The sequence below is a fragment of the Mytilus edulis genome, chromosome 3 (assembly GCF_963676685.1).
Source record: "Mytilus edulis chromosome 3, xbMytEdul2.2, whole genome shotgun sequence".
Classification (NCBI taxonomy): domain Eukaryota; kingdom Metazoa; phylum Mollusca; class Bivalvia; order Mytilida; family Mytilidae; genus Mytilus; species Mytilus edulis.
In genome coordinates, this window is record NC_092346.1 from 88255107 (window position 1) to 88268143 (window position 13037).

The window sequence follows — 13037 nt, forward strand, 5'->3', positions numbered from 1 at the left end:
TGCAATTTAGGGTTTTTTGCTCGTGACCATATTTTCTAACATCATCTATTATTGATATTAAATGTATATAGTTTTATCTAAAGGCTATTTTTCAAATGTACATAATATACTATTTTGATTTTTAGTTTGTTTGATTTTTTCTGGTTACCTTGTAAATTATAAATCTAATTTTAAAGTCGACGCCCGGCAAATAATCTTCAATAAATAAAGGATCACTAGAAACTTAAGAAGAAGCACTAAACCTTTAAGTGCCGCATGTAAATTACAGGATAAAAAAAAATACCAAATAGATGTATATTGTCGGATATATATTTATATGCAATCTCTATAGGAAACAGGAGAAAAGGTCGACGAGTTATGAAAAACAATAATTTATATTTTACGACAATGTACATATATAATATACATTTCAATCATTGACTAATTTATCATGTTATTGTTATTGATTATTGTTTAATAAAACAAGTGTGGACACAGATGAGTGTGGATAGTATGTATGGATGTTTGACAGTGTCTTATGACAAAATGAGTTCTATGTTTTTTCTATGTGGTGTTATTAACTATGTTGCACGATGACAACCAATCTGAGCATTATGAGTGTTATTTATTAAATTTTTTATGCCCCCACCTACAATAGTAGATAGGCATTATGTTTTCTGGTCTGTGGGTCCGTTCGTTCGTTTGTCCCGCTTTAGGTTAAAGTTTTTGGTCAAGGTAGTTTTTGATGAAGCTGAAGTCCAATCAACTCGAAACTTAGTACACATGTTCATTATGATATGATCTTTCTAATTTTAAAGCCAAATTAGACTTTTGACCCCAATTTCACGGTCCATTGAACATAGAAAATGGAAGTGGGAGTTTCAGGTTAAAGTTTTTGGTCAAATTAGTTTTTGATGAAGCTGAATTCCAATCAACTTGAAACTTACTACACTTGTTGCATATGATATGATCTTTCTAATTTCAAAACTCATAACTGCTCCAAAAGTAATCTGATAGAATTTCAAGCATTTTAAGCCAATATTATCAACATCTACTAATGAGTCTTAATATGTCTACATATCTAAAAAGTCATAGTATTCAAAAGGTAATGCAAAATTATTCCTTTTCATTTTTTTTGTTATATGGATACACATTTGAGTGATACATGTACCAATACAATATTTGTTGTGGTATGAAAGTGCAGTAATTAGCATTTACTGTAACTATGTTAATTCACACAAATTGAAAAAAAAACAAATGAATGGACCAGATGCTCCGCAGAGCCCAGCTTTATACGACTGCAGAGGTCGAAGCCTGAACAGTTGGGGCTAGTATTGACACAACATTCAAGCTGGAAACAGCTCTGAGTATGAATTGTGATTAAATAGATGACACAGCTTAGGTTTCTGACACAGAATGAATGTGGTCTAATGAACTTAAATATTTGTTTTGCTTTTGTGTTAGGAGCAATTCACTATGCTGCTGAATATTAATCCTTTCAAACAAAAATATCTAAAGAAATTTTCTTTTTAATTTCTGAAATGAGAAACATTTAGAGGAGACAAACTTCAGTTAAGAGATCAGAAACTAAAAAAATGTATAATTTTTCCATTTGTAAAAGGGCATACCCTAGAAAGTGCTTGCAATCACTGAATGGTTATTAATGACTGCTTTAATTTATCAGTTGGTAATAAAGTGAATATTGCATTGTATATTGTATAATTGATTTAAGTTGACTGAACAAAGAAAGATAACTCCAATTTTCAAAGAAGATTTCATAAAGCATTGGTATTAGGTAATTCAAGAACCATTCTGGACAAACTCCAATTAAGGGTCTTGAATTTACAAAAATGTTTGTTTTTGGTCCGTAATTATTAGACTGTTTGTCCCATAACCCACACAATATATCCAAATCTTCTACTTTTGGTATTAAACATTGTGGTACAATTTCAGAACAATTGAAATACTTATACACAACTTTTTAAGCCGACACTAGATTAAAGCTTGTTTTGGGCACCTTTGTACCCCTTATTCCTAAACCTTAGGGACCATAACCCCCAAAATCAATCCCAAGCTTCCTTTTGTGGTTATAAACGTTGTGTTATAATTTTGTTGATTTCTGTTGACTTATAATAAAGTTATTATCCAGAAACCATCTTTCGGACAGGATACCAATTTACGACCCCAAATTTTTTGTGGTTGTATAAAAATGTTGAACATGTGCAATGAAGTATAGTTTTAGAAATCGATTAGGGAGCTACCATTTGATTTTTATGGGGGGGGGGGGGGGGGCTAGGATGAAAAATTTTGTCCTGCCTTTTTTTTTAGTTGTAATCTCTGTCCTGCCTTTTTATTTTTCAGTCTATTCGGTCCTGCCTCTTTTTTTCTTAGCTTATCCTGACTTTTTTACAACAATTGTCATCCTGCCTTTTTTTTTTTTGCCAAGTTACTCATCCTGCCTTTTTTTTTTACTCAAAATCCTGTCCTGCCTTTTTTTTCAAATTTCATCCTAGCTCCCCCCATAAAAATCAAATGGTAGCTCCCTTAGACTGGATAGGCCTTATAATTTTTTCCCCTCCTAATTGAAGGACCGTTTACACTCAGGGCCGAGTCATCAGCAGGCAATACAGATGTATTAAAACAACCTAGCATCATATTGCTAGTAGTGGGAGTAGCATTGTCCGGTAAATTTGTTCCCACTTTTTTTTATAAAATGTATGGTTCAAATCAAAATAGAATGCTTTTATCTCCTGAATACTTACATTGTACATAGAGATGATACTACTTTGACAAATCCTTGTCCATTAGAGTTGTCTGTCAAATCTTAATTTCACAAAGAATGAATTGCATAACAATGAACTGAGCTCAAAGCAAAGTACTTTAATAATACACTTAGACAAAGAGCTAAATCCAGTGATATACTTTGTACTACAGGTCCTTCATGATCATCCATCCACCCAAACCATGATATCTCAATAACATTCCATACTACATGATTGGATTCAGAAGTCCTGAAAAAGACATGACTTTTTTTTATCTTGTTTTAAGTATATATGCACAGGTTAAACCTTTATTGTGGATATAATCATTCAGTATCTAGCAACTATCAATTTGCTTCATGCACATATTGATATAGGTTGATTGCTCCTCTGTTGGAAATTAGAACACACCTCCATCTAATTTTAGTCAACTGACGAAGAAAAATTCAAAACAATATAAAATGTTATCTAAGACTTGTCAGTGTCTATTTCCTTTGCCACTGAATAAGATTCCATATTTACAACCAATGAAAATCAAATATCCCTCTAATAGACTTAGCATTGAAATCGTTTTCTAAAATGGTAGTTATGTGGAACCTAGAACTAAAAAAATTGAAACAATATATCTTAAATATTTCAAATGCATGTACATTTAATAATTCTCCAAAATTCACTTTATTTTTCCTTTTTTGGTTTTCTGTTGGAGACTGTATATTGACCTCTATGTAGCCTTTTCAACTTATAAAAGGGGGGATACATTTCCATAGAATTAAACTTTTCTGAAAGAATTGATTCCATTTATTTTCAATAAACAATAAATATTGAAGTCTATAACAGGCATCTAGGAACAGGCTCAACATTATTTCTAAACATGTATTAATATATACCAAAATGTGGACAAACCTACATTAAATATTCTACTTCAACGACTTTAATTAGTGGAGTAGATCAAATTAAAAAGTCACAATGGTTAAAAACTCCAATGGCAGTCTTTCCTGCTAAAATCTTGATGTGTAGAATGTGATATACCATTTTTGGGTCTATATACTGTCCTTTAAATTTAGGTCATTTTGACACGGCAAAATATGAAAAAAAATGTAAACTATGGTCTGGAAAGCACACAGTTTGTGATATTTTAAGGTATCTTTACTAAGAAAACCTGCAAATCTCAGTGGCAGATCCAGAACTTTTCAAAAAGGTGTGGGGGCTCTGATGGACCAGAGGGTTGCCCACTCCCATCAAGCTTCAATGATTTCTTACATATATGTCATAAGCTAAATTTCCCCCACCCCCTTGGTCTGTCTATGCATCTGTTTATCGTTCTGCGAAATAGTACTAATACTAATTTTTCCCCTCCCTTACCTGGCCCTAGACAGTTGCTTACCTTTGTAAACATTTTATAATTATAGTCAGGTATATATTGATTAAGAGTAACTTACATAGTAGTTAATGGGACTCTTTTTCACACGGTTCTGTGAAATATAATACGGCAAATATATACCCGTACATACTAAACGCATAACACAGAAATCTGATAGATTTTCACTCCTCTGGGAAAAATCAATCTGTGAAATGAAATACCATGCCTGGAAAAAAATTACCGGGACAAATTATCCTCAGGATAAAATATCACAGAGGACGAAATAAACCGTTACATTACATGAGAAGCCGGTTTGGTTACAAATAATTATGTCACGTGAAGGCGCACTGACGTCACAATTTGCATTAATTTTGCAATACACTACAGTTCACTCATACAGAACCCATTATCATGCAAACATGCAACGTGAATGTGATTGGTTATCAAATAATACAGAATTTATGCACGTACAGTTAATATAGAAGAAATTAGTTCATCAAATGTGAGTTCGTGATCTTGTGGTTAAGACCGATGGCTACAGTGCTGAAAGTCCTGAGTTAGATTCTCACTTGGGGTGCTAAAAATATCAGTACATCAGAAGGGTAATTTTCACCCTCTCACACACATCTTTGTTAATGTTCCGGGATTGTTGAAAACTTGCATATTCATCAATATTTGATTTTGTGGTTTTAACAATCCAGACAGACAAATAGCAATAAGGTGTTTAGGAAAACATGACCTAAAACCTCCTTCATATATGACAAAAATACATGGGAACTCATATTGAATGGTCAAATGTGTTCAATATGAAAATTGAAATTAAGATGGTAAAATCAAATATTAGCCGTTACTGTAAATGGACTTATTAAAGTATGACTTTTCAGCAAATTTAAAGGGAAATGACACGGAAGGGGCCAAATAATGTTCAAGGGGAGCAAATGCTATTTAAATTAGTATGCAGGTTTTAAATATAGAGGGAAGTTGAGTCATCTTTTTGGGTGAAGTTAAATACTGACTAGTGTGTGGTTCTCATTGGGTCTAAGCGTGACCAATATTGACAATTTTTCGCAAGCGTGAAACGTGAAAGTCAAATTATTGTGTCATGAAAACGGGAAATGAGGTCTGTCGTGAAAACGGGAAATGGGGTTCTGCAGGACCCCGGAAATGACAAAAAAATGAAAATTGCTCATGGAAATAGTGTAAGCGGGATATGGGAATCTGACAAAACAGTAAGTGGGATCTGGGATCAGAACACCACCCCCCCCCCCCCCCCCCATCCCAATGAGACCCCCTTAATATGCATGTTATGTAGATTTACCTTCTAATTCTATATAAAAAAAACACAACTAAGAACTACGTTTAATTCACTTTGACTACTGATATGCAAACCTAGAAATATTTCATAAAATAGTGATTGAAAGATTCATAACACTTTGAAAGGATAATTCAGACACGTGTTACGCGGGGAGCATGTTTTAAATTTGTTTACAAATAATAATGTCACGTGATCGCGCACTGACCTCAAGTTGCATCGCCCTTACAATTCACTAATACATGACCATTTTCATGCAAACATGCAACGTGAATGTGATTGGTTATCATATAATACAGAAATAATGCATGCACAGTTTAAGAAGAAATTAGTTCAATAAATCGATGCGATTTTCACTTTTGACACGAATAGGTCGGGTTGACATTACTGTCATCGGAGATAATATTGAGATAAATGGGATAAAACGGACCGTCAAAAAGGTCTAGAGGAGCACATCAGTAGAACCTTAACATTAATAAGTAATACTTACCAAAATTTCTCTAATTAAAGAACTATATAACTGAAATTTCACAAAGATAACGGTAAACATTTTGTTGATGGTGATGATGCTATTATCGATCCGTTGAATTCAGGGTCAACGGAATTTTTTGCGTTGCGTTTAAATCATCGAGGCCATCTATTTTTATTGCGGGTTCCACATATATAAATCGGAATTAAAGAAAAAATGGAATGTTGTTAGCAGAATCAAAACAGAAATGATGAACATTGCAACATTTTCAGCAAAATATAAATAGGATGGAGGATCTGTGTATTCACATTATTTGTAAAACTCTCCTTATTCATGTGAAGCGTGTGCTTTACATCGAGGCTTGCTATGCTTATCATTGACGCCACAGTACTTCAACCAATCAGACAATGTTTATTTTGGGCATTTGACTTTTTTTAACTCAGATTTTGGAATATTTTAATCGAAATTATAGAAAAATGGAATGTTGTTAGTACATATAAAATAGAAAATGATGAATACTTTTAGCTAAAGATAATTTGGATGGGGGTTCTGTGTATTCACATTATTTGCACAACTCTCCTTACTGATGCCATATTTTGGAATTTCCGTGACCTAAATGGTTCGCGAAAATTAATATTTTTATATATAGTATAGTAAATATGTAAATGTATGTCTTTATATATCTTAAATATTTTATTACTATCATTGAGCAATAAGATCAGTGTCATATTTGGGGCAAGATAATTACGATAGATCTTTTAAAGCACAGTTATCAAATAGTAAAATACAAAAATATTGAACTCCGAAAAAAGATTTAAGATGGAAAGTCCCATAAAAATGACAAAATCAAAAGCTCAAACACATTCAACGAATGGATAACAACTGTCATATTCCTGACTTTGTACAGGTATTTTTTTATGTAGAAAATAGCTAGTTAAACGTCTCACTTGTATGACAGTCGCATCAAATTCCATTATAATGACAACGATGTGTGAACAAAACAAACAGATATAGTAGGTACTTTTCTAAATTGACAAGAGGTATAGTGGGAGGGTTGAGATCTCATAAACATGTTTAACCCCGCCGCAATTTTGCGCCTGTCCCAAGTCAGGAGCCTCTGGGCTTTATTAGTCTTGTATTATTTTTAATTTTAATTTCTTGTGTATCATTTGGAGTTATCACTGAACTAGTATATATATGTGTTTAATGGCCAGTTGAAGGACGCTTCCGAGTGCGGGAATTTCTCGCTGCATTGAAGACCTATTTGTGACCTTCGGCTGTTGTCTGTTCTATGGTCAGGTTGTTGTCTCTTTGACACATTCCCCATTTCCATTCTCAATTTTATAATAGGTACAAATGTAAAAATAGGGGTACAGTAGTCAATATTGTGTTTTAATCTTGATCACTATAAAAATAAACAAATATGTAACAAGGAAACATAAAAAGCTATATATAAGATTTAACAACCTCATGTATTGCTTTTTAGCTCACCTGGCCCGAAGGGCCAAGTGAGCTTTTCCCATCACTTTGCGTCCGGCGTCCGTCGTCGTCCTGCGTCCGTCGTCGTTAACTTTTACAAAAATCTTCTCCTCTGAAACTACTGGGCCAAATCAAACCAAACTTGGCCACAATCATCATTGGGGTATCTAGTTTAAAAAATGTGTGGCGTGACCCGGTCAACCAACCAAGATGGCCGCCACGGCTAAAAATAGAACATAGGGGTAAAATGCAGTTTTTGGCTTATAACTCAAAAACCAAAGCATTTAGAGCAAATCTGACATGGGGTAAAAATGTTTATCAGGTCAAGATCTATCTGCCCTGAAATTTTCAGATGAATCGGTCAATCGGTTGTTGGGTTGCTGCCCCTGAATTGGTAATTTTGAGGAAATTTTGCTGTTTTTGGTTATTATCTTGAATATTATTATAGATAGAGGTAAACTGTAAACAGCAATAATGTTCAGCAAAGTAAGATCTACAAATAAGTCAACATGACCAAAATGGTCAGTTGACCTGTTTAGGAGTTATTGCCCTTTATAGTCAATTTTGAACCATTTTTCGTTAATTAAAGTAATCTTTTACAAAAATCTTCTCCTCTGAAACTACTGGGCCAAATTAATCCAAACTTATCCACAATCATCTTTTGGGTATCTAGTTTAAAAAATGTGTGGCATGACCTGGTCAACCAACCAAGATGGCCGCCACGGCTAAAAATAGAACAAAGGGGTAAAATGCAGTTTTTGGCTTATAACTCAAAACCAAAGCATTTTGAGGAAATCTGACATGGGATAAAAATGTTTATCAGGTCAAGATCTATCTGCCCTGAAATTTTCAGATGAATCGGTCAATCGGTTGTTGGGTTGCTGCCCCTGAATTGGTAATTTTGAGGAAATTTTGCTGTTTTTGGTTATTATCTTGAATATTATTATAGATAGAGATAAACTGTAAACAGCAATAATGTTCAGCAAAGTAAGATCTACTAATAAGTCAACATGACCAAAATGGTCAGTTGACCCGTTTAGGAGTTATTGCCCTTTATAGTCAATTTTTAACCATTTTTCGTAAATTAAAGTAATCTTTTACAAAAATCTTCTCCTCTGAAACTACTGGGCCAAATTAGTCCAAACTTGGCCACAATCATCTTTGGGGTATCTAGTTTAAAAAATGTGTGGCATGACCTGGTCAACCAACCAAGATGGCCGCCACCGCTAAAAATAGAACATAGGGGTAAAATGCAGTTTTTGGCTTATAACTCAAAAACCAAAGCATTTTGAGGAAATCTGACATGGAATAAAAATGTTTATCAGGTCAAGATCTATCTGCCCTGAAATTTTCAGATGAATCGGTCAATCGGTTGTTGGGTTGCTGCCCCTGAGTTGGTAATTTTGAGGAAATTTTGCTGTTTTTGGTTATTATCTTGAATATTATTATAGATAGAGATAAATTGTAAACAGCAATAATGTTCAGCAAAGTAAGATCTACAAATAAGTCAACATGACCAAAATGGTCAGTTGACCCCTTAAGGAGTTATTGCCCTTTATAGTCAATTTTTAACAATTTTCATTAATTTGGTAAATTTATGTAAATTTTTACCAAATATAGTTCTCTGTTACTAATGGGCAAAGTTCATTATAGATATAATTGTAAGAAGCAAAATCGTTCAGTAAAGAAAGAACTTCAAACACATCACCATCACCAAAATACAATTTTGTCATGAATCCATTTGTGTCCTTTGTTTAATATGCACGTAGACCAAGGTGAGCGACACAGGCTCTTTAGAGCCTCTAGTTTATTATACGATTTTAAGTACTGGGACCGATTCCTTATCATGACAGGCACATGGTTATGTAAACAATAGCTATGACCTAGATCGCGCGTTCGACGTACATCAGTCGTTCAGCATGTAAAAAAGGGGGCGTAAGATACCAGAGGGACAGTCAAACTCATAAATCGAAAATAAACTGACAACGCCATGGCTAAAAATGAAAAAGACAAACAGAAAAACAATAGTACACATGACACAACATAGATAACTAAAGAATAAGCAACACGAACCAAATGGTGAAGTTGAAATCATTTCTTCGTAAATTTTACGGACACCATAACGAGTTGGTTGACCGTTTAACCGTTTCAAAAATGATATCGGATATGTTCCTTACGTCGTAACTACAATCCCCTTCCCTTTCATGAATGTAACCTACCGAATTAGACTCTTAAACGGATTTGTTATTGGTAGCAATATACAGTTAGGGAAAAAACTGAAAATTGACACTAATAATTTTTAAACACCCTCTTTCTCCTCCTGTCTAACAAAGAAGGCTTTATATGTGGGTTATGCATGTATATACTTATAGAATGAGAATCTTCCATAGATTTAATTTCTAATGGTCAAAGAATTGTATCTAGGTTCGGATCACCAGTTACCCAACTTTTGGACTGCTGCTTGTTAATAGTATATACATTTGTGCCACTGCTGGTGGAGTTTTAATATCCCGAGCGTACCACCAGCCCAGTAGTCAGCACTTCAGTGTTGACCTGAGTTATCATTGATATGTTCATAATTATAAATCATCTGTTAACAAAACTTTGAATTTTTGAAATACTAAGGCTTTTCTACCTCAGGAATGGATTACCTTAGCTGTATTTGGCAAAACATTTCGGAATTTTTGGTCCTCAATACTCTTCAACTTCGTACTTTATTTTTTTTTATTTTTTTTTTAATATTCGAGCGTCACTGATGAGTCTTTTGTAGACGATACACGCGTCTGGCGTAAATTTAAAAAAATGCCATTCCTGGTATCTATGATGGGTTTATTTACAGACAGACAGACAGAATATTTTATTATAGTGTCACATACCAATACAGAACAATATCATACATCATAATATTAGTATAAAAACACAAATACAAATTTAAATCGAAGTTAAAATATCGGTATCCAGCCATGACTGACTTATGAGACACTTTTGCATTAAAACTTATTCTAACATTCATTACAAATTAATAAATAAAACTTTTAAATTTCATTAAAAAAAAAAAAAAAAAAAAAAAAAAAAAAAAAAACATACTGTTATATACAATATTTTCTGCGATTAAACATAAAATATAAAGATTGTGCTAAAAAGGGTTGTATACTACGGAAGCCGATAAGGGCCATTCAAAAAAAAAAATTATGTCGTAATTACGACATAGCATGTCGTAATTTCGACATAACATGTCGTTATAACGACATCGCTATGTCGTAATTTCGACATAATATGTCGTTGTAACGACATCGCTATGTCGTAATTTCGACATAACATGTCGTAATAACGACATCACTATATATATTAAAGAATATGTATTATGATTGCCAAGACACTAAATGACACAGAAATAAACAACTATAGGTCATATCATAATGCCCCCAATAACTAGAAAAGCCCCCGCATAATCAGCTATAAAAGAGGGACGAAAGATACCAGAGGGAGAGCCCCCGAAATGCTGTGTGGCAGACAGTGTTATTAATTAATTATTAGCTCCCTTGGTAAAACTCCAAATTTCATATTTAATGTATTTCATTGTTAAATAATTTACATGAAGCTGAATAAGTATATATCTGTTAATTGCACAGCGTTTGCTATTTGAATACATTGATTAAAGATGTTTATCTATATTGTAAAGTTTAATATTTGTATCCTCACAAAATCTTTGGTCACCTTCTTTGGTTACCTTCTGTGAGAAACTTATATATTTTATAGATCCTGATCGATAGGAATCATCATTCATCAGTCACGTCTCAGTCATTACAGCTGAACGGACGTGCTGGGCCAGCTCTCCTTTACCCGCTATCTTCGATGAGGGTTTACAGTTAGATATCAACGACTTACTACTTAAGATGACAGAAACCGATCCATGCCGTACAGATAGACGTAGTAGTTGGCGTACCCGCGTTAACATGCACTCCAAAACCATTGTATTATGGGGAGTGTTATGCCGATTAGCGTCCGAGGGCTGTATCCTAGGCTGTTGGGTGATACGACCTTCATTTCACTGCCTCACGGCTTTGGTCCTGATAATGCTTCCTGTCATCTTTCGAACTACGTCCGAGATCATCTACCAGTACTCCATCATCGAGGCTAGCGGGCTGCCAAGCTGACCAAACTGGCCCTGAAAGCAGCCGTTAGTGAAGAATAAACAACAAAATAGTCAAAAACCAAAAACAACTCACCAAAACCAAGATGGCGGCCTCCATATTGCGACCTCCACTACCTGTTCCTGACCAATGGCTCCAGAATATTTAAAGCTCACCAAACGCCTTCGGGCACCGAGCCGACCGTGCGAGGGCTGAAAGGCCAGTCAAGGTCGTTAAACACCACCACATATATCGATAGGAATAAGAAATCGACTAGAAACTACAAGGTTAGACATGCAGGACTATCAAAGCAAGCTAAGCTTTTCAACTCTCTTTAAAGAAGCGCACAACTCTATGGGTTGTTGTAATGAGGGGGAATGGACGTATCGATTGCTCACGATGTTCCTAAAACACGACGTTACACATATAAAGCGGCGTCGAAGAGGGTTTTTAATTAATTTTTGCAAGTTTTATTCGTTTTTTTATATGTTGGTTGATTTATTTATTATTTTACAAAATTTTTAAAATTTCTGATTCTGGTTCTGTTCGTTTTGTGATCTCATTTTATCATAAATTACCTCAAGTTGTTGAAATCTATTTAATAATGTTTACCCTTTAAGTTATTTCAAGTAAAAATGCATTACTGTCGCAAGTAATGTGGGAAAGAAAGATGGGACGGAAGTAGATATAGGAAGATGTGGTACAGCTTTCCATAAAAAGATTTTTTTATTAGATGTACGAAACTTTTATCATATGATGTTTAACTTTCAAGGTGCATATCATCTGTCATTGTAAAATTTCTATATCTTAACTCAACCCCAATACAAATATATCTGACACTCTGCAAGTAAGTCGAACATTTTTACCTTTGGTTAAATTTGAATAGAATTGTATTTTCCCTGGCACATAAGTTGTCGAAATACACCCCTTCAATTACTTGAACCTTGGCTTGAGAATTATTTCCGCAAGTCATCTATAGTGTTTAATTTCTGATATACATTTTAGAATATAGTAATCTACTCCTGGATCGTCCGCGAAAACGGCTTAAATAATCCCGGGTTTTTAAAATTCGATGAAATGGTTTTCGTCGCGGCTGTTTGGGATTTGTCTTTCAATTACCAGTACCTCCATTTCATGCACAAGTTTATATTGACAAAAAGTTCCGGCTTCGCTAGTACAGGAATTAATTTCATCACGACAGTAATAACATGAATAGCAGGACAAATCGCGAAGTAAAACACTCCGTGAACTGGTATAAGTCTTTTAATATTGGTGATTGCACCTTACTGAAGTGACAACTTTAAATGATCTATGGAGTACTTCCACAACATAAATTTCAATTCGAATTACATTTAGAGGACTGTCTTGGTGTCTAAAATTTGTCTTTGCAAAAGTTGGACGAAGTTCATGTAATGAGATGGCTTTCCCATTTCACCATTCTTTTAAATAAATTGTTAAAAGCTATAAACGATTAATAAAAATTGCAAAATTTAACCTGTGTCGAACCTATGTCCCCGAGTGGATTCTATAGCAACATACGCTATTC